The sequence below is a fragment of the Lepisosteus platostomus genome, unplaced genomic scaffold, assembly GCF_059453375.1.
Source record: "Lepisosteus platostomus isolate fLepPlt1 unplaced genomic scaffold, fLepPlt1.hap1 Scaffold_86_H1, whole genome shotgun sequence".
In the NCBI taxonomy this organism is placed as follows: domain Eukaryota; kingdom Metazoa; phylum Chordata; class Actinopteri; order Semionotiformes; family Lepisosteidae; genus Lepisosteus; species Lepisosteus platostomus.
In genome coordinates, this window is record NW_028291698.1 from 207927 (window position 1) to 226844 (window position 18918).

The following is an 18918-nucleotide window of genomic DNA, read 5'->3' on the forward strand; positions in this document are numbered from 1 at the left end:
ATCGTGTCTGGTGAGGCAAACAGGATAGTGGTTGTAAGACTGCTAGAGTCCTTGGGCCTTTTTGTACATGGGAAGCCTGAAGACACATTGGCAAGGTGAGATATTTTTAATCTGTAAGGCTTCTGTAGTTTCTTTTTGAAATCATTGTTACAACATATTATGTAAAAGCATGTTGAAAAGAATCTACCTGCATTCCAGCGGCCCTGAGCAAGAGGCCGCAGTCCAGGAGGAAGAGATGCCAGAGGCTGCTCTAGAAACTGAAACAGAAGCGGATAAGGAAGGGGAAGATGTGAGCTCTGAAGAACTCTATCAGCAGTAAGACTTTTTATTTTTCAGATGTATCTATTTTTTACTAAAATTCTAATTTGTCTTATAGGTATAAAATGTTTAAACCGGTGTTTTATATCCTTACAGGCCCTGAGTAGTTAAAAAGTATCAGCAGGCCGGAAGAGAGTGGCCCAAGCTGGACTCTATAGAAAGCACTCCCTGGATGCTCCTCTCCTGATTGGATTCAAACAGTACCTTACCAAGGATCTGGGAGTGGCAAATTATTCTCAGGAGGTATTTATTTTTTAAAGGCATTTAAAATTAAGCAATGGTATCTTCATTGTAAATGTTTTTATTTCTTATCTTAAAATTCACCCATGTGAAATGATGTCAGCCATAAACATCATGACTCTATATTTCCTACCTGAATCTATTCTACTTAAATTATTACATTATACACAATTTGAGTTCATTTTAAAAAGTAAAAGGTAATGAAAGGAATGCATTTTCATAAGAAAGATAATACCGATATGCATGTGATAATCTTCCTTATATCATGTAGTGCATCATTTGGACACTTTGTGGGCTTCAAATACAAAGAAAATCATGTTCTATGGTACAAGATAAATACAAAACTTAAGCTTTTATTTTAATTAGATTTCTTTATAAAGCATAAGCAATCATTTATTACATCGCTTCTTGAATTAAATCTTTTGACAAGAGGTAAGACTTCTGTTACATTTAAACCCATGTTTAGCTGTGTTTTTTAGATTTAACTGAACCAATTTCTGTGTGTGCTAATGTCCTTGAATTCTGACAACATCACACTAAATTACATGATATAAAACAGCTAATGTTTCTAGAGATAACGTTTCTGAGATGCTTCTAATTACTTTTTATTACCAGGGACAGTTTAATTCACCTTGTACAGTACTGTAAGACCAAGATGCTTTTTTTAAAAGTTATTTAACATTTTATAGAACTTTGTCTACTATGGCAACATGATGTGCTTGGTGAAACTTGGAAAAATACTGCTTGGCCACTTATCTTAAGATAAAGATAGGATAAAGGTTTATCTTTTGCACCTACCTGACCCCCAGGGAAGGCCAATGCTTTCTAAGTTGATGGTTCCCTACAGTAGACTGTACTTTAATTTCAAAGGTAATGTATATTGACCCAAATCAGTTTTGGAATCCAATCTACTGACGAGATGGAGCACATCCTTTTTTCAGGATTTTAGCATCATACGTTTGGTATATTTAGTCCCTAATGCTGAAAGAAATGATCATAGAACATTTGGACACTTTGTGGGCTTGAAATACAAAGCAAATCATGTTCTATGGTACAAGATAAATACAAAACTTAAGCTTTTATTTTAATTAGATTTGTTTATAAAGCATAAGCAATCATTTATTACATTAATATATGTAAAAATAACATTTTAGCATCATACGTTTAGTATATTTAGTCCCTAATGCTGAAAGAAATGATCATAGAACATGACATCTAACCTTACCTGCGGTGTTTTTAATCCCTATTGCTCAATGCACGGTGAAAGCATTCCATACATGTGTCTGACAATGAGGAATAGGCCCCTGAGACAGTAATTTGCCTGTTTCACAAATGATCGGATTTTACTAGAGATTCTGTTTGGGATTCAGATGTGCATTCGGACAGCAATTCCTTTCAAGAAATGATACGTTCTGGATGAGGTCAAAGGTGCTGGAACACTGTATTTAGGATGTGTTTGCAGTGATTGTGTCTCCTGCTTCAACGCAGTGATAAACAGATGTGCTCCTTTAATTTATTGGTACATGCCCAGGGCAGTAAGCAGTCTGAGGATTTATTTCCAGATGGCATAGAGCAGTGAAGCAGTGAAGTAGTGCAAAACACTGGATCATTATATTATTAGAATCTATTCTACTTAAATTATTACATTATACTCAATTTGAGTTCATTTTAAAAAGTAAAAGGTAATGAAAGGAATGCATTTTCATAAGAAAGATAATACCGATATGCATGTGATAATCTTCCTTATATCATGTAGTGCGTCATTTGGACACTTTGTGGGCTTGAAATACAAAGAAAATCATGTTCTATGGTACAAGATAAATACAAAACTTAAGCTTTTATTTTAATTAGATTTGTTTCTAAAGCATAAGCAATCATTTATTACATTAATATATGTGAAAATAACATTTTAGCATCATATGTTTAGTATATTTAGTCCCTAATGCCGAAAGAAATGATCATTTGTTTAACATGCACGGGTCCGTCTCAAAGGATGCAGTACTCCTGAAGGGTCTCAAACCCTACATTTCGGATGCCTAGCTGTATCCCTCACATGTGGCACCTCAGAATGACTTCTAACCTTACCTGTGGTGTATTCAGTCCCTATTGCTCAATGCACGGTGTACATACTGCATACATGTGTCTTGAGAATGAGGAATGGGCCCCTGAGACAGTCATTTGCCTGTTTCACAAACAGGGACCTGGACCTAGACCTGGCCCGTACAGGGCTCAAACCCGCGACCTTGGCGTTATTAGCACCACGCTCTAACCAACTGAGCTAACCAGCCTCACGACAGTGCTCCTCTCTGTGCTGCAAAAAATCAAACTCAGGGAATTTCTTTTGTCCTCCTTTGAATAGAAAGCCGTGTAATCAGTGTACGGGCTTTCTCGTGCAGTTTCATGGTTCTTGTAACCCAAATCCTACACTGGCCTGAAGTGCCCCCCCATTTCACAGCATTTTTCAGCTGATTTAAAATGTACCTAAAGGAGAAGCATTATTGAAGACCATCAATTACCAAGAGCTTTTGTCAAAGGTTTTGGTGGTCATTTTGAATGACCACAGAGCGCTGTGACCTCGGTTTTATCTCATCCAAAAGACAGCGCCCTTTTACAACACAGCATCTCCGTCACTATACTGGGGCATTGGGACCCGCACAGACCTCAGGGTGAGCGCCCCCCCGCCGGCACCATTAACACCGCTTCCAGCTGGAAGCTTTGTTTTTCCCTGTAGCTCATCCAGGTACTGACCTGGCTCACACCTGCTTAGCTTCAGTGGGTTTTCAGTTGCGAGTTGCAAGGGGATGCAAGTGATGGAGCCGCTCGCTGCAAAAGCCACTGCATTGGCCGGGAATCGAACCCGAGCCTCCCGCGTGGCAGGCGAGAATTCTACCACTGAACCACCAATGCTCAGTGCCTGGGCCTTCAAAAAAGACGCTTTTTTGGTGCTCTGTGCAAAACGCGTCGACATCTGCTTCCAGCTGCAAAATGCCATTTGCGGACGCTGAAGAACTTATTTCTAAGGCAGCGGGTACAAGCGATTGGGCGTTTTAAAACCACCAGGAACAGCAAAGAGGCGCGCTTCTTTGCTTGTGCCGAAACACACCGACTGAAAGTGGACAACGTAGTCGGCAGGATTGGAACCTGTGCGGGGAGACCCCAATGGATTTCTAGTCCATTGCCTTAACCACTCAGCCACGACTACAGCAAGCCCCACTGCCGCTGCGTTCTTGCTACAATCTTACCTGGATCGCGAGGCGCCGGCGGAAGCCTATTTCAAAGTCGTTCTCCGTTTCAAAAAAACATTTCCAAAATACAAGCCTTGCAGACAGACACGCCTCAGAGGACTTAAGGGTGGCTTCATGTCGGAATGATAAAGTCTCCCCGTCCGGACATGAAAATGCCACTTTGTTACACACAAAAAAAGAATCAACAACAGAGAAATGCCCACAAGCATTTGAAAAGCCGCACCACGTCGCACTTGAAATAGCTCTTACATTAGTGGTAGACACAGGAATCGCCTTTTTATTTACGCTCTTACCAACGCGATGGAAAGCAAAACAAAGCAAAGCAGAGCAAAACAAAACGAACAAACGAAAACCCTCACGTCCTGCACTTGCATATAACCCCGTTACGTGCCCAACCGGTATTGTACGTCATCCTAGCACTGCACCCCGGGTCGTACGGTATATGGGAACGAGCACACGCCACGAATCGTCTCGAATCACTCCCTACAGCTGTAAGGCGCCTTGAAGCGTGCACCCCCAACATTCTTCTTTGCGCATCTGTGAAAGGTAAACTCTTGAGCAAACTCTGAACCAGCTCTAAGGAAACTAATCCGATTAGACGTTACTTTGACTCATCTTCTTACGCTCAGTGCCGGATTGCTCAAACTCCAGCTAGGGTTAGGGTTAGCATTCCCACGCTACTTAGACACTTTGTTTACGCTCAGTGCTGGATTTTGGGAACTTCAGGACGAGTGGGAATTTTCTCCTATCTGTCCATTCTGTTTTGTTTTGGAGACTCTTGGCTGCCTATGTTGTTCAGTGCACCGTGAAGGAAACATTTTCCAAAACTGTGTCAGCTCAAAAGTTGTAAGAAAACCTCTCCAGGTGCTTTAACTCTCTTCATTTTTGTCATTTAATGTGACATTCGATGTATAACTGGAGCCTCACATATGCAAATGGTGAGGCTCCAGTTCGACACCCAGTTCCACACCACTTTACAGTATATGACAAAAGCATGGCAGACTGTGCCGGACCAGCTGGTAACTTCCGCTTATTTTGACCATATTAAACATTGGAAATCTTCCCACTTGCATTTGTGACACTTGATTTTGGCTCCACCTAAGACACTCTTAAATCTTCAAACACTTTTCTCTTCTCCCGCAACACACTTGTCTGTCGGCACTATGTGGCAGCGTTGCATGACAACCCATCTCACCACGGAAAGAAACCTAACAGCTTTGGTAAGAGAGTAGAATTACCTGAAGAACTGCTTTCCATGGAAGCAGGACCAAGCGATGTAGCATTTTTATAGTACCAGGAAAGGAGAAGCGGCACTTCGCCTTTGCCGCACAGGCACAAGGTGACGTGCGGCAGACGCCGTAGTCGGCAGGATTCGAACCTGAGCGGGGAGTCCCCAATGGATTTCAAATCCATCGCCTTAACTACTCGGCCACGACTACAGCGAGCTCGCCGCCGCCGCATTCCTCCTATAATCTAACACGGAGTGCGAGGTGGCTGCGGAAACCTTTTTAAAGTCGCTCTCTGTTAAAAAAAAAACCTTTCACAAGATACATGCCGGCAGACAGACACGCCTCAGAGGGTTTAAGGCTGGCTTCACGTTCAAATGATAAAGTCTCCCCGTCCGGATGTCAAAATGCAACTTTGGCAGACAGAAAAAACATCAACAAACCACAAATGTGGACAAGGATTTTACAAGCTGCACCACACTGCACTTTCAAAAGCATTTACATTCGTGTTAGACGCAGGAATTGTCTTTGTTTTGCGCGCTTACGAACGCCATAGAAAACGAAACAAAACAAAAGCCCTCAGCTCCTGTACTTGATTATAACGCCGTTACGTGTCGAAGCAGGAATTTACGTCATCTTACCACTGCAACATGGGGAATAGAGGGAAATGAACACACGCTACGAATCGTCTCAATCACTCCCTAGAGTCGTAAGGCACATTGAAGGGTGCACCCCCATCATTAATCGTTGGGCCTCTGTAAAAGGAAAGCTGTTGAGCAGTCTTTGAAACAGCTCGGATGAAACACTTGATTGCTTCCATGTGCATCTGGAGCCCACTTCTTATTTTCACTTCACGCCGCCCAAAGCATTTCTAAAACAGGAGATTCGCGTTTGGGAATGCGCCCTGCCCTACAAATAAAACAGGTCTACGGGTCTGAAACCTGCTCCACGGAAAACAGTTCTGTTGCGCTTTTGATCAAAGGGAGATTCTCTGTTCTTACTTTTTGATTACATAACACCCAAAGGGGCTTCTTTGGAGCTGGATTCCAACCAGCATCCTAAAGTTTCTTGGCGGTATCCTTTACAGTCCTCTGTTCGGTCGACAAGGAACAGAAGGGGGCAGCTTTCCTCACACATACAGTGCAATGTACTGTAGTGTTCCCCTTCATTGAATTCGCAGTTCTGCATCAGACCTCTAACTCGTTTCCTTAGCTTGGATTTAAGCCACGAAGCAGGCTTCTACTGTATAAACGTCTAGAGGAATCACAAACTATTTGAGAGGCCATCATCCCAGGGGGAACTGACAAAGTCTATCCCTAAACACCTAGCGCAGTCTCTCGAGAGACTGTCAAAAATCGCTTTCTCCGTTTGTGCTGCAAGTAAGTGAAAACGCGGTCTCAACCCAGAGCCACTTGGCAGCAGTGGCACGTAAATACTGTTACTGCCACTGCTCGATACCGACGTTAGCCTACTATACCATGTTCAGCCACCGCTAGAAAATGTAAGGCTCTAGTACTGGAGCAAACAAAAGGAGGGCCAACGTCGAACGGGCACACATGTCAGACATGGAAACCGACAAGAGTGGGATTTGAACTCATACATGCAGAGCACAATGGATTAACAAGCCATCGCCTTAACCACTCAGCCACCTCGTGAACAGAACTGGGCTGTCCAGAAATGGGTTGGCGCGCTCCAGATGATCTTTTTCTTTTTTTTCCCTCGTACTCGAGGGTCCTTTTCCTGTTCCACATGCGATTTCAACATTTTCCTTGGGAGATGTCAAGCCAGCAAGCCACTGCTGTGGTTCAGTGGCCAGTGTGGAGTTCAGTGGCCCTGTTGTACACAGAAAGCACATTGAGCTCCTTGGACATGAAAAGTTCCAGATAAAAGCCATTTGTCATCCTTTCTCTTGGTGTCGATGTTGCTATTGTATGTAAAGGTGGCAACTTGCTCAGCGAGCAGGCGGAGCACACACCGAATGCAGATGTGTCTGAGTGGCGTGTCCAAGTGGCTGCAAAAGGACAATACTCCCGGGGTGCCGTGGCTTAGTTGGTTAAAGCGCTTGTCTCTTAAACAGGAGATCCTGGGTCCGAATCCCAGTGGTGCATTCTTTGTTCTGTCTTCTCGAACAGAACTGGTCCTTACAGACAACCGCCTACGGCTAGACTTAATTAAATGCAAGTATTCATTTCCTGTCTTGAATGACTTGTTTTTCTTAAAATGGATGCAACTTGCAAAACATGAAATACAAACCTCGCTAATCAGCGCTCGCGGCTGGCAAAAAAAAAAGAAGTCAGCAATGTTTTTTTCTTTAACCTTAAGCCTGCTAATGGAGAAGAAACTAGTCGCCACATCACATACATCCGTTTCAACGATAAGAAGGTAACAACTATCCTCACTCCAGAGTAAATCTCACGTTGAGGGCATATTTTTTTCCACTTTACCATGAGTCGGGCTCAGCTGCAGAGAGGCGAGAGCAGAGCAATGAGGTCAGGGGGACAGGGGAGTCACACGCTGGCGGTTTGAACACGCGGAAGATCACTGAGGGATCCACAGTATGTGGACCCTCCGTGCGCCATCATTCCACACTCCAGACTCTGAATCCTGCCATCCGAGTTAAGATCTCGGCGGAACCTGAGGCGCAGTTCTTTCTTAAAACGTAATCTGGTGAGCATTTCTAGAATCGTACTTGTATAGATGCAGCCTTTAATGTGTTGCTAGGTTAAAATTTATGACTTCTTGAACTTCAGTAGGCAACTGCCCTCTTGATTTCGGATTTAATTTCTTTATTACAGGGGCGCTTTTATGATGACAGAGTCATGTTCAGGTACTTTGCTTGATGGAGGAAGCTCATTTCGGACTCTGTGATCTGATCACCTGGAAAGGTCTGCTGTACTACTACAAGAGAGAAGTAGAGTCTGGAGGAAGGGACAATTTTATGATGCTTTGGAAGGTAATGTTTTTTTTTTCTTTGAAATCGAAATGAATCAGAATATCAGTGCAAAAGACAAACTCTTGGTTTGGTTTAAAGAGATATGGTTTTAAAACAGACAAAATGTAGAAAACAGGTGTTTCTCACTTTTGGAAAAGAATGGACCGGGGATAATATTTTACTAGTTGCAGTGCTAAGCTCACTGGGTTACAGTCCTGCAGTGTCACACCAGGGCCAGTGGTGCAATGGATAATGTGTCTGACGATGGATTAGGAGTTTGGAGGTTCGACTCCTGCCTGGCGCTGGTTGTTTTTAAACACATCAGCCTACTCCCTAAGTAGCCTGTGCGACTTACTGCATTGTAATCGTACCCAGTAAGAGATTTCCTTCATGTAAATGAACTGCACCTGACAGCTTTAGAAAAACACCTGGGCTCAGTACGGTGCTGAGAGCTCAAGTTGTGTATAATGTAATAATTTAGGTAGAATAGATTCTAATAATATAATGATCCAGTGTGCTGCACTACTTCACTGTTTCACTGCTCTATGCCTTCTGGAAATAAATCCTCAGACTACTTACTGCCCTGGGCATGTACCAATAAATTACAGGAGCACATCTATATATCACTGCGTTGAAGCAGGAGACACAATCACTGCAAACACATCCTAAATACAGTGTTCCAGCACCTTTGACCTCATCCAGAACGTATCATTTCTTGAAAGGAATTGCTGTCCGAATGCACATCTGAATCCCAAACAGAATCTCTAGTAAAATCCGATCATTTGTGAAACAGGTAAATGTCTTAGGGGCCCATTCCTCATTCTCAAGACACATGTATGCAGTACGTACACCATGCATTGAGCAATAGGGATTAAAGACACCACAGGTAAGGTTAGAAGACATTCTGACTATATTCTAAAATATTGGACTCATATTCTTATGATGGCAGACATGAGTCTGTGTTTAAAACCGGGGTTAATGGACATTATATGACTGTCAATTCTGTTTTGTTTTGGAGACTCTTGGCTGCCTATGTGGTACAGTGCAGCGTGAAGAAAACATTTTCCAAAACTGTGTCAGCTCAAAAGTTGTAAGAAAACCTTTCCAGCTGCTTTAACTCTCTTCATTTTTGTCATTTAATTGTCTGTCGGCACTATGTGGCAGCGTTGCATGACAACCCATCTCACCACGGAAAGGAACCTAACAGCTTTTGTAAGAGAGGAGAAAACGACCTGGCCTGTATGGAGATCGAACCCACGACCTTGGCGGTATTAGCACCACGCTCTAACCAACTGAGCTAACCAGCCTCACGACAGCAATCCTCTCTGTGCTGCAAAAAATCGAACTCAGGGAATTTCTTTTGCCCTCCTTTGAATAGAAAGCCGTGTAATTCAGTGTACGGGCTTTCTCGTGCAGTTTCATGGTTCTTGTAACCCAAATCCTACACTGGCGTGAAGTGACCCCCCATTTCACAGCATTTTTCAGCTGATTTAAAATGTACCTAAAGGAGAAGCATTATTGAAGACCATCAATTACCAAGAGCTTTTGTCAAAGGTTTTGGTGGTCATTTTTAATGACCACAGAGCGCTGTGACCTCGGTTTTACATCTCATCCAAGAGACAGCGCCCTTTTACAACACAGCGTCTCCGTCACTATGCTGGGGCATTGGGACCCGCACAGACCTCAGGTTGAGCGCCCCCCCACCGGCACCATTAACACCGCTTCCAGCTGGAAACTTTGTTTTTCCCTGTAGCTCACCCTCATCCGGGTACTGACCTGGCTAACAAATGCTTTGCTTCAGTGGGTTTTCAGTTGCGAGTTGCAAGGGGATGCAAGTGATGGAGCCGCTCGCTGCAAAAGCCACTGCTTTGGCTGGGAATCGAACCAGAGCCTCCCACGTGGGAAGTGAGAATTCTACCACTGAACCACCAATGCTCAGTACCCAGGCCTTCAAAAAAGACGCTTTTTTGGTGCTCTGTTAAAAAAGCGTCGATATTACCTCTTTCAAAAGGCTTCACTTTCCTAGTCACATTCCAAGGCTCATTGAACCCGGGCTGTTTCCTCCAGCGGTATAGTATTGCAGTTAGACAGCACGATGCCTGCAAGACTATGTCACGCTCTGACGAGACTGTCAAAAATTGCTTTCGCCGATTGTATTGCAAACCGGCGGAAGCGGGGTATTGGGAAAAGTTTTCAACTAGCAATAATCGCGCCTCGGCTAAACCTCACAGGCTACGATACTGCCAATGCGCAAATCTGACGGTTGCCAGGCAACCGCGGGGATCCTATGGAAATCGTTATCAATCGTCTCATGGCATGTCGTTGCTGTAACGCTTCATATTTGTCGTCTTCTTCTTCTAGCTTGAGGTTTTGAAGAATTTCATGACAGACAAGGGCTCCGTCGGGAACAAAGGGCGTTGTGAGAAAACCGTTGCTTATTTTCAGCAGCAGAAATACAACCCTTTAAATACAAGATGACAGAACAATGACGAAGGGCATGCCGGGAGGAACTCATGCACTACAGAGGAAAGGGGGCGGGCACGTACAGTTCACATTCAAGCCACAAGTACTCTTCTCGGATGTTGCACAAACAAATCCTAACGTCCTGAAAGCATTGCAGCATGTTTGTGTCCCACTTCCCGTGGCTGCAGGACGACTGACACGAACGGACAAACACAATCTGTGGCGTTTAGTGTGACATAGTCTTGCAGGCATCGTGCTGTCTCACTGCAATACTATACCAATGGAGGAAACAGCCCGGGTTCGATGAGCCTTGGAATGTGACTAGGAAAGTGAAGCCTTTTGAAAGAGGTAAAGCACTGCACAACGGAACTGAGGGAGAATCTTACAATGATTTCGAATGAATTCTGTATGCGTTAAAAGACAGCTATACACAGAAAACATGCAGGACACTGCTCATGATGTTTCCCGAGCCGAAACACAGTGCGTTTTTCCAAGCCATCTGACAAAGCCCGCCCACTGAAAACTGCAGCAGATGGTGTAAAGACGTTCAACTTTGTAACTACTGCACGCACAGGAAGCAGAATAAATTCCTCTTTTCAAACTGTCAAAGGTTTGCTTTGCGAACGCTGCAGGGCATCGCACAATCTCTTTTGAACGGGGACAAACGATTTCTTATGGGGCGCAGTAAGTACAGACGTTTAAAAAGCTCCACTCATGCCGACGATGCAGCATGAAGAAGCGCAACCTAACGTTTGACAGACAAAAGCCGGGCGCCGCTACGAGCAATATGAAATCAAACTGACAGCACACGGCGTTTCGTGCTGACTCAAAAGTGATCTCGACAGACGCTGTTCTCTGCATAACGCTGAAAGAGCTAAAGAGCGTTTCTGTTGAGACGTAACAAGCTTGTTTCTTTCTACCATGATGTTACCATGACAAAATCTGTCTTTAAACACCTTGCTCAGTCTCTGACGAGACTGTCAAAAATTGCTTTCGCCGATTGTATTGCAAACCGGCGGAAGCGGGGTATTGGGAAAAGTTTTCAACTAGCAATAATCGCGCCTCGGCTAAACCTCACAGGCTACGATACTGCCACTGCGCAAAGCTGACGGTTGCCAGGCAACCGCGGGGATCCTATGGAAATCGTTATCAATCGTCTCATGGCATGTCGTTGCTGTAACGCTTCATATTTCACAGCATATTCCCGCCCCCCAAAGAAAAGAGCGCCAATCAGAGAGGCGGAGACCGAGGACTCGCAGAGCAGACGGCCACAGTCGCCGTAATAAGAGCGATTGTGAGCGGTTTTAGTTTCTCTCTTTGACCAGCCCAGCTGCGCCCCACGCGAAGGCAGGGAAGCACAAAAATTGTATGGAACTCATTCATGTTCCTCTCCATGGAAATCTTTAGTAAAAGGCAAAAGATTTGTACGAGATGAAGAGAAACCAGAGTGCGTGGCTGGACAGCTGCAGGAGCCCAGGCCGCCTTCAAGGCCTCTGCCCTGCCGGTCGTGGTTGGCAATGCACCTGGCCTTACAAACGAGCCAGTGGGGCCCGTTCAGCTCTGGGCTCATCGCCTGCGGCTCTCGGCTTACCTGGCAGGGGAGATACCTTGATCAGCCTGTAGTTAGAGTAGTTGGATTGTTTTCTTGTTTTGTGGAAGCAGTGTTTGTTTTGCAGTTTGAGATGGCAACCTTTGGATCCCGCAAGAATGCTGTACGTTTTGAGCTTTTGGATGACCTCTTCATGGATCATATGCAGTTCAGCAGAAAAGTGTTACAGAAGGAACGTGGCTTTGAACCTCGGCACTTGGATTTCATCTTCGCTCTCCCAGGTCAGAAAGCATTTGAGGTTGTTTTTGCTACCTATTCTCTGTTTGAACAATGTGTGGATGTGTTTGAGGCAAAAAGAGGGAAAGTTCCTGCCCTTGAGAAGATCAACTTGCAGCCTCTGACACAGAGAGAGAGGAAAACGGTGCATGTTGTTATGTTCTCGGAACTGGCAAAGACGGAGGACATTCACACCTGGCTTAAGCAGTACTGCACCGTCCACCATGGAACTGAGGTTAGAGATGTTGACGGTATAAAAACAGGAGCAAGGAAATTCGAGGTTCGCTTGCTACCGGACAATGTAAATGGAGGCTTAAGGCACCTGCCCTCTACAATCCGGCTGGGCGCCTGCAATGGCTATGTTTTTTATGTGGGACAACCAAAGGTGTGTCGGCGCTGTGGTGTTGTGGGACACCTGGCATCGTCCATACATTTCAAAATCCATACAGCTTGTGAAAGATGAAATCCATTTCTTGGTTGTCAGTGGAAAAAGATTGCCGGCTGCAAGAAGCGCAAGTGATTGTTTTCTTTGACCATAAACCTGCAAATGTAGGGAGCACAAGCGGCCGTCAGTCTCTGTGGCGCAATCGGTTAGCGCGTTCGGCTGTTAACCGAAAGGTTGGTGGTTCAAGCCCACCCAGGGACGCATGTCTCAGTTTTTCCAATGTAAACATCATCACCGCTAAAGAAGATGGCGCAGAAGGCTCCACAGTCGAAACGTTGTGCTTCTTTTCTTCTCTTTTCAGCATGGAGTAAACCTTTGCTTGATCCTTTGCAGCCTACGCATGCTGACACAGCTACCTTTCTCTTAACGCGCCTCAATCATTATTCACCAAAACCATCAGCAGAATGTGTCGCCTTTGTGGTGATGTCACTCCTCTGCTTCACAAATGTCCTTAGTGACGGACCATTTCTTTCTGCCATTTTTCCGGAGCGGTTATTGATTGCTCCATCATTTCCCTCATACTTTCCATCCCTAGATTGAAAAAAAAAAAAACAGAAACAGGCTGACAGGACGACAATCAAATTGCAAAAACTCATCAAAGCACTCGATAGAGTATTTGAATCCACAAGTAGCTACGAGCAACTTTGTCCTGGCTTGCATGAAAGTCGGAAAATGTCAAAAAGAAAAAGATGGTGGCTTTTTCATATCTGTTCTTTTATTTTTAGTTCGTTGGCTCTTCTGTCCATTGTCCTCCTGCCTGGCTCTTGACCTGTGACTGTCTGAACGCACACATTAGACTTTCAGGCGGGGGATTTGTCCTGAGCCTCTGTGAAAGACCCACCCCCATAAATAACTGCTCTAGAAACACATGAATGCAAAACTAAACCACAGCTTAAAGAGGAGCTCCAACTCAGTGCCATACTAATGTAAACGAAGTAATACTAAGACATGTTCTTATGGATTTGTCTTACCTTGAGATATGTAATTGGATTTCAGGATTAACTTCCTCATTCAATGTACTGGTGATTCTTTGCCTGGTCAGTACCTGGGTGGGAGACCTCCAGCGAACAATTAAGCTTGCTGCTGGAAGTGGTGTTAAGAGACTCTTAGGATCTTCCAGAGGTGTCTGTCCAATAGCACTAGTTGCCTTAGAGCTGGCTCAAACATTGCTCAAGAGTCTACCTTTCACAGATGCGCAAAGATGAATGATGGGGGTGCACGCTTCAAGGAGCCTTCCAACTGTAGGGACCGATTAGAGACGATCCGTAGCATGTGTTCGTTTCCATATACGCCCCGTGTCTCAACGGTAGGACAGAGTCAAATACTGCCTCGACACGTAACAGCGTTATATTAAACCGCAGGACTTGAGGGCTGTTTTGTTTGAATGTTCAAGGCATTGGTAAGAGCGTAGGTCAAGGGCCATTGGTGCATCTCCTGTAACTGGAGTAAAAATGCTATTCAAAGTGCAGTGACTAAAATCGTCGTCCACATGTCTCCGTTGTTGATTGCTTTCTGTCTAAGAACGTTCTGTTTTCATGTCCGAACGGGGAGACTTTATCATTCCAACTTGAAGCCACCCTTAAGTCCTCTGAGGTGTGTGTGTGTGTGTGCTTGCACGTATGGCGTAAAAGGTTTCTTAAACGGAGAGCGAACTTGAAAAAAGTTGCCTCCACTGCCGCCGCCGCCTCGCACTCCCTGTTCGATTGTAGCAAGAAGGCAGCGGCCGCAGCACTCGCTGTAGTCGTGGCCGAGTGGTTAAGGTGACAGACTTGAAATCTGTTGGGGTCTCCCCGCGCAGGTTCAAATCCTGCCGACTACGGCGTCCTTTGCATTTGGTTGCGTGCGTGCGTGTAAAAGGACCAGCGCCGTTCCGTTTTCGCTGGGACCTTTAACACTCTAAATCGCCTGGACCCGCAGCCTGTGAAATCGATTCTTCAGCACCCACGATGGACGCTTTGCCGCTGGACACAGATAACGATGCTTTTCTGCAACGAGCTTTCCAGCTGAATTTTCTCAGCAGCTCCGTACTGAACCTGTTCTCCATTGCAACATAGCGGAGGCTCGTCACGTCTATAGCAAGGCTGTGTAGGACCGCATACGCCACAGTGACTTGTACACAGACCACATGAAAGGCAAGCAAAATACACTTTTAAAATTCCAAAGACTCACAAGGTCAGAGAAACAGCGATGACCTGAACAGATCTGTTACAGAAGTCTAGGTTGACCTTTTTAGAGCTGTAATTGCATTTTTGTTTAATAGAAGATCAAATCTACTCGCATGTACCAGCACATTACAGTTTATTGATGTTAATTCTGTTTAAGTAATAAGATTGCTAACGATGTTGGACTTTAGCCGGTGTTTTTTAGAACAAATTGCTTACACTTCTGTAAGGAATACCCAGTACGTGCCTTTGTCAGTCATTGCTCACCATACCTGTAACTTTCTTATCTAACTCACTTCCTCAAATGGTGAAGGTCCACAAACATAAATGAAAAAAAAACCCTTGTTGTAGATGAGGTGCACAAAAAAGCAGCCCCTGATAGTGTATAACACATTTATACTATTGCAGAGACACATGTAACATATATATACTGTATATATATATGAAACAGAAATAGAAACAGAAACAGGAATCGCTTACTCACCTGGAGAATCTCTGTAGGAATATCTAGCATTTATCAATGGAAATAAAAGCTGCTTTAATACAGTGCATGTTCAAACTCAAACCCTCAGCTGCTGTTCTTGTTTGTTTTGGGACAAATTGCAACTGAGCATCGCATGAGCCGTTACGTACCCTTATCTGTTAGGGAATTTCAAGGGAGGAGTTAGGTCAGAATGGGTAGGCTGCAAAACAACAAGTAAAGATTTATTCCAAGATGAAACGTTGTGGCGGTTTTCTTATCTTTTCAGCATGGACTAAACTTTTACGTGTTCCTTATATGCTATATATGTATATATTAGCACCAATGTCGTTCTTAAAAACTAACATGAAATTGTCAGGGACATTCAGCTATATACAAAGACGAGACAGACAAAGTAATAATTCTGTATTAACGTGGCCTACATATTGACGCAATGGTCGAACTAACTGACATGTTCTGATTCAGATCCCCTGCAGTTCATGCCAATTAGAACAATAGCAATGCTGAGTCCTCCCCACCCTACTGAGCACAAATTCAGCTGCTCTCCAGTTCTGTTCTGCATGTTTTTTCATTGCATTTGAGCTTGGAGCTGGAGATGATCTCCATACAGTTCTGTGTTCACCAGCCCGCACTTGCGTGCTAATTTACGGGTTGTGGCAAATGCTTTTCTATAGTTCATATACATGACGCCAACCTGTTACCGAGGAACCTGAGAGGTTTAAAAGCCTCACGAGCCAGGCAGGACTCGAACCTACAATCTTCTGATCCGAAGTGAGACGCATTATCCATTACGCCACTGGCCCATAGAACATGCACTTGCACTCCACCACAGAGAGCTCTACACTGCTACTAGTAGTACACTTCCCGAACTAAATTTTAACAGCAAGAAACTTGTGTTTCCTACTATTTTTATCAGGTTTAAAATATCATCTCCTTTAAACAGAAAAAGTGTTGATGTGTCGTGCTGAAATTCCGATTGATTTTGAATTCAAAGAAAAAGGTTTTCTTCCAAAACACCATGAAATTGTCACATCTTGCAGACAATAGGTGTATTCCATGTTGAAAAGAGAAGAAAGAAAACCATGGAGCCTTTTACAGGTGTGAGGCTTCTTCAGGTGTGAGAAGACCTCACAGTCGAAACGCTGTGTTTCCGTTCTTCTCTTTTCAGCATGCAATAAACCTAGTACTTGTTCCTTTTCAGCCGAGGCATGCTGACGTAGCTACCCAGCTGAACATCTTGCAGACTCTACAGTACTTCTCTCCTGTAGAAGTAAAGCAGGGCTTGCTGGGTGAGCTTTTGCTCCAGTAAATTAGGTCACGTGTCATGTTAAATCACTTCTTCTAAACACAACATTTGCTGGTGCTAGCTTTCCCCATGAAAAGAGACATTTCCCTTACAGTACATGACATATCGTTTTTATTCTATCAATAAGTATAGAAATTAAACAAAAGAAAAAATGGTGTCGCCAAAGAATGCACAGCTCTGTCGCCTTGGGGAGGTGTCAAGGGCATTGAGCTCCTTGGACATGAAAAGTGCCCGATAAATGCCATTTCTCATCATTTCTCTTGGCGTCAGTTCTGCTATTAAATGGGACGGAGGCAACGGGCTCAGAGAGCAGGTTAAGTGCACACCGAACGCAGATGTGTCCAAGTGTCTGTAAAAGCGCGGTGCTCTGCTGGCACTGTTCCCTAGTGGCTTAAAGTGCCCGCCTAGTAAGCAGGCGATCCTGGGTCTGAATACCAGCGGTGCCTCTCTCCGTGTCTTGTTGTGCCGAATGTATCATTTCAGACAAACATGTACAGCTTGGTTCAGTTTAATGCAAGAATTCATTTCCTTTCTGGAATAACTTGTTTTTGAAGAAATCCATACAGCTTGTGAAAGATGAAATCCATTTCTTGGTTGTCAGTGGAAAAAGATTGCCGGCTGCAAGAAGCGCAAGTGATTGTTTTCTTTGACCATAAACCTGCAAATGTAGGGAGCACAAGCGGCTGTCAGTCTCTGTGGCGCAATCGGTTAGCGCGTTCGGCTGTTAACCGAAAGGTTGGTGGTTCAAGCCCACCCAGGGACGCATGTCTCCGTTTTTCCAATGTAAACATCATCACCGCTAAAGAAGATGGTGCAGAAGGCTCCACAGTCGAAACGTTGTGCTTCTTTTCTTCTCTTTTCAGCATGGAGTAAACCTTTGCTTGATCCTTTGCAGCCTACGCATGCTGACACAGCTACCTTTCTCTTAACGCGCCTCAATCATTATTCACCAAAACCATCAGCAGAATGTGTCGCCTTTGTGGTGGTGTCACTCCTCTGCTTCACAAATGTCCTTAGTGACGGACCATTTCTTTCTGCCATTTTTCCGGAGCGGTTATTGATTGCTCCATCATTTCCCTCATACTTTCCATCCCTAGATTGAAAAAAAAAAAAAAACAGAAACAGGCTGACAGGACGACAATCAAATTGCAAAAACTCATCAAAGCACTCGATAGAGTATTTGAATCCACAAGCAGCTACGAGCAACTTTGTCCTGGCTTGCATAGAAGTCGGAAAATGTCAAAAAGAAAAAGATGGTGGCTTTTTCATATCTGTTCTTTTATTTTTAGTTCGTTGGCTCTTCTGTCCATTGTCCTCCTGCCTGGCTCTTGACCTGTGACTGTCTGAACGCACACATTAGACTTTCAGGCGGGGGATTTGTCCTGAGCCTCTGTGAAAGACCCACCCACCCCCATAAATAACTGCTCTAGAAACACATGAATGCAAAACTAAACCACAGCTTAAAGAGGAGCTTGTCATGACCGCCAGGCAGTTAAGACCAACTCTTAAGCAATCTAAACAGCACCAGCAGCGGGTGATTATTAACAAACGCCGCCGCACGAGTTAACCCACCTGCACACACTCCACCGTGCGGTACGCAGTGCTATTTTTACCATCTTTACCTGCTTCCCGCTGGTATTGAGTCTACTCCTTGAGAGCTCTACCTGGCGTTTTTTCCATTACCTCGTTTATTCTGGATATTGGACTCCCCTTCTGCCTTTTCGACTTTGGACCTCGCCTCTCACCTCGGACTGTTTGCCACCAGTGTTCTCCCTGGATTACGACTTACCTTACGCCTCTTGACCACGAAACAAAGCAAAGCAGAGCAAAACAAAATGAACAAACGAAAACCCTCACGTCCCGCACTTGCATATAACGCCGTTACGTGCCCAAGCGGTATTGTACGTCATCCTAGCACTGCACCCCGGGGCGTACGGTATATGGGAACTAGCACACACCACGAATCGTCTCGAATCACTCCCTACAGCTGTAAGGCACCTTGAAGCATGCACCCCCAACATTCTTCTTTGCGCATTTGTGAAAGGTAAACTCTTGAGCAAACTCTGAACCAGCTCTAAGGAAACTAATCTGATTAGACGTTACTTTGACTCATCTTTTAAGGGACCCTTGTTAATTGGAGAAATCAATGATTTCGAATGAATTCTGTATGCGTTAAAAGACAGCTATACACAGAAAACATGCAGGACACTTCTCATGATGTTTCCCGAGCCAAAACACAGTGCGTTTTTCCAAGCCATCTGACAAAGCCCGCCCA

General features: G+C 44.4%; 8 non-coding genes across 8 annotated transcripts; 3 read left to right on the forward strand and 5 right to left on the reverse strand.

The window, feature by feature from the left end:
• Window positions 1-3394: 3394 nt before the first annotated feature.
• Window positions 3395-3465, reverse strand: trnag-gcc (transfer RNA glycine (anticodon GCC)). The gene has a single exon. It is a non-coding gene; the product is annotated as a tRNA-Gly (tRNA).
• Window positions 3466-5160: 1695 nt separating this feature from the next.
• trnas-uga (transfer RNA serine (anticodon UGA)) lies at window positions 5161-5242 on the reverse strand. The gene has a single exon. It is a non-coding gene; the product is annotated as a tRNA-Ser (tRNA).
• Window positions 5243-10077: 4835 nt separating this feature from the next.
• LOC148630874 (U4 spliceosomal RNA) lies at window positions 10078-10219 on the reverse strand. Its single transcript, XR_015934990.1, has one exon. It is a non-coding gene; the product is annotated as a U4 spliceosomal RNA (small nuclear RNA).
• A 1170-nt stretch (window positions 10220-11389) lies between these two features.
• Window positions 11390-11531, reverse strand: LOC148630875 (U4 spliceosomal RNA). The gene has a single exon (XR_015934984.1). It is a non-coding gene; the product is annotated as a U4 spliceosomal RNA (small nuclear RNA).
• Window positions 11532-11758: 227 nt separating this feature from the next.
• Window positions 11759-11875, reverse strand: LOC148630876 (U5 spliceosomal RNA). Its single transcript, XR_015934974.1, has one exon. It is a non-coding gene; the product is annotated as a U5 spliceosomal RNA (small nuclear RNA).
• Window positions 11876-12821: 946 nt separating this feature from the next.
• Window positions 12822-12895, forward strand: trnan-guu (transfer RNA asparagine (anticodon GUU)). Its single transcript has one exon. It is a non-coding gene; the product is annotated as a tRNA-Asn (tRNA).
• A 1536-nt stretch (window positions 12896-14431) lies between these two features.
• On the forward strand, window positions 14432-14513 carry trnas-uga (transfer RNA serine (anticodon UGA)). Its single transcript has one exon. It is a non-coding gene; the product is annotated as a tRNA-Ser (tRNA).
• Window positions 14514-17332: 2819 nt separating this feature from the next.
• On the forward strand, window positions 17333-17406 carry trnan-guu (transfer RNA asparagine (anticodon GUU)). The gene has a single exon. It is a non-coding gene; the product is annotated as a tRNA-Asn (tRNA).
• Window positions 17407-18918: the final 1512 nt, after the last annotated feature.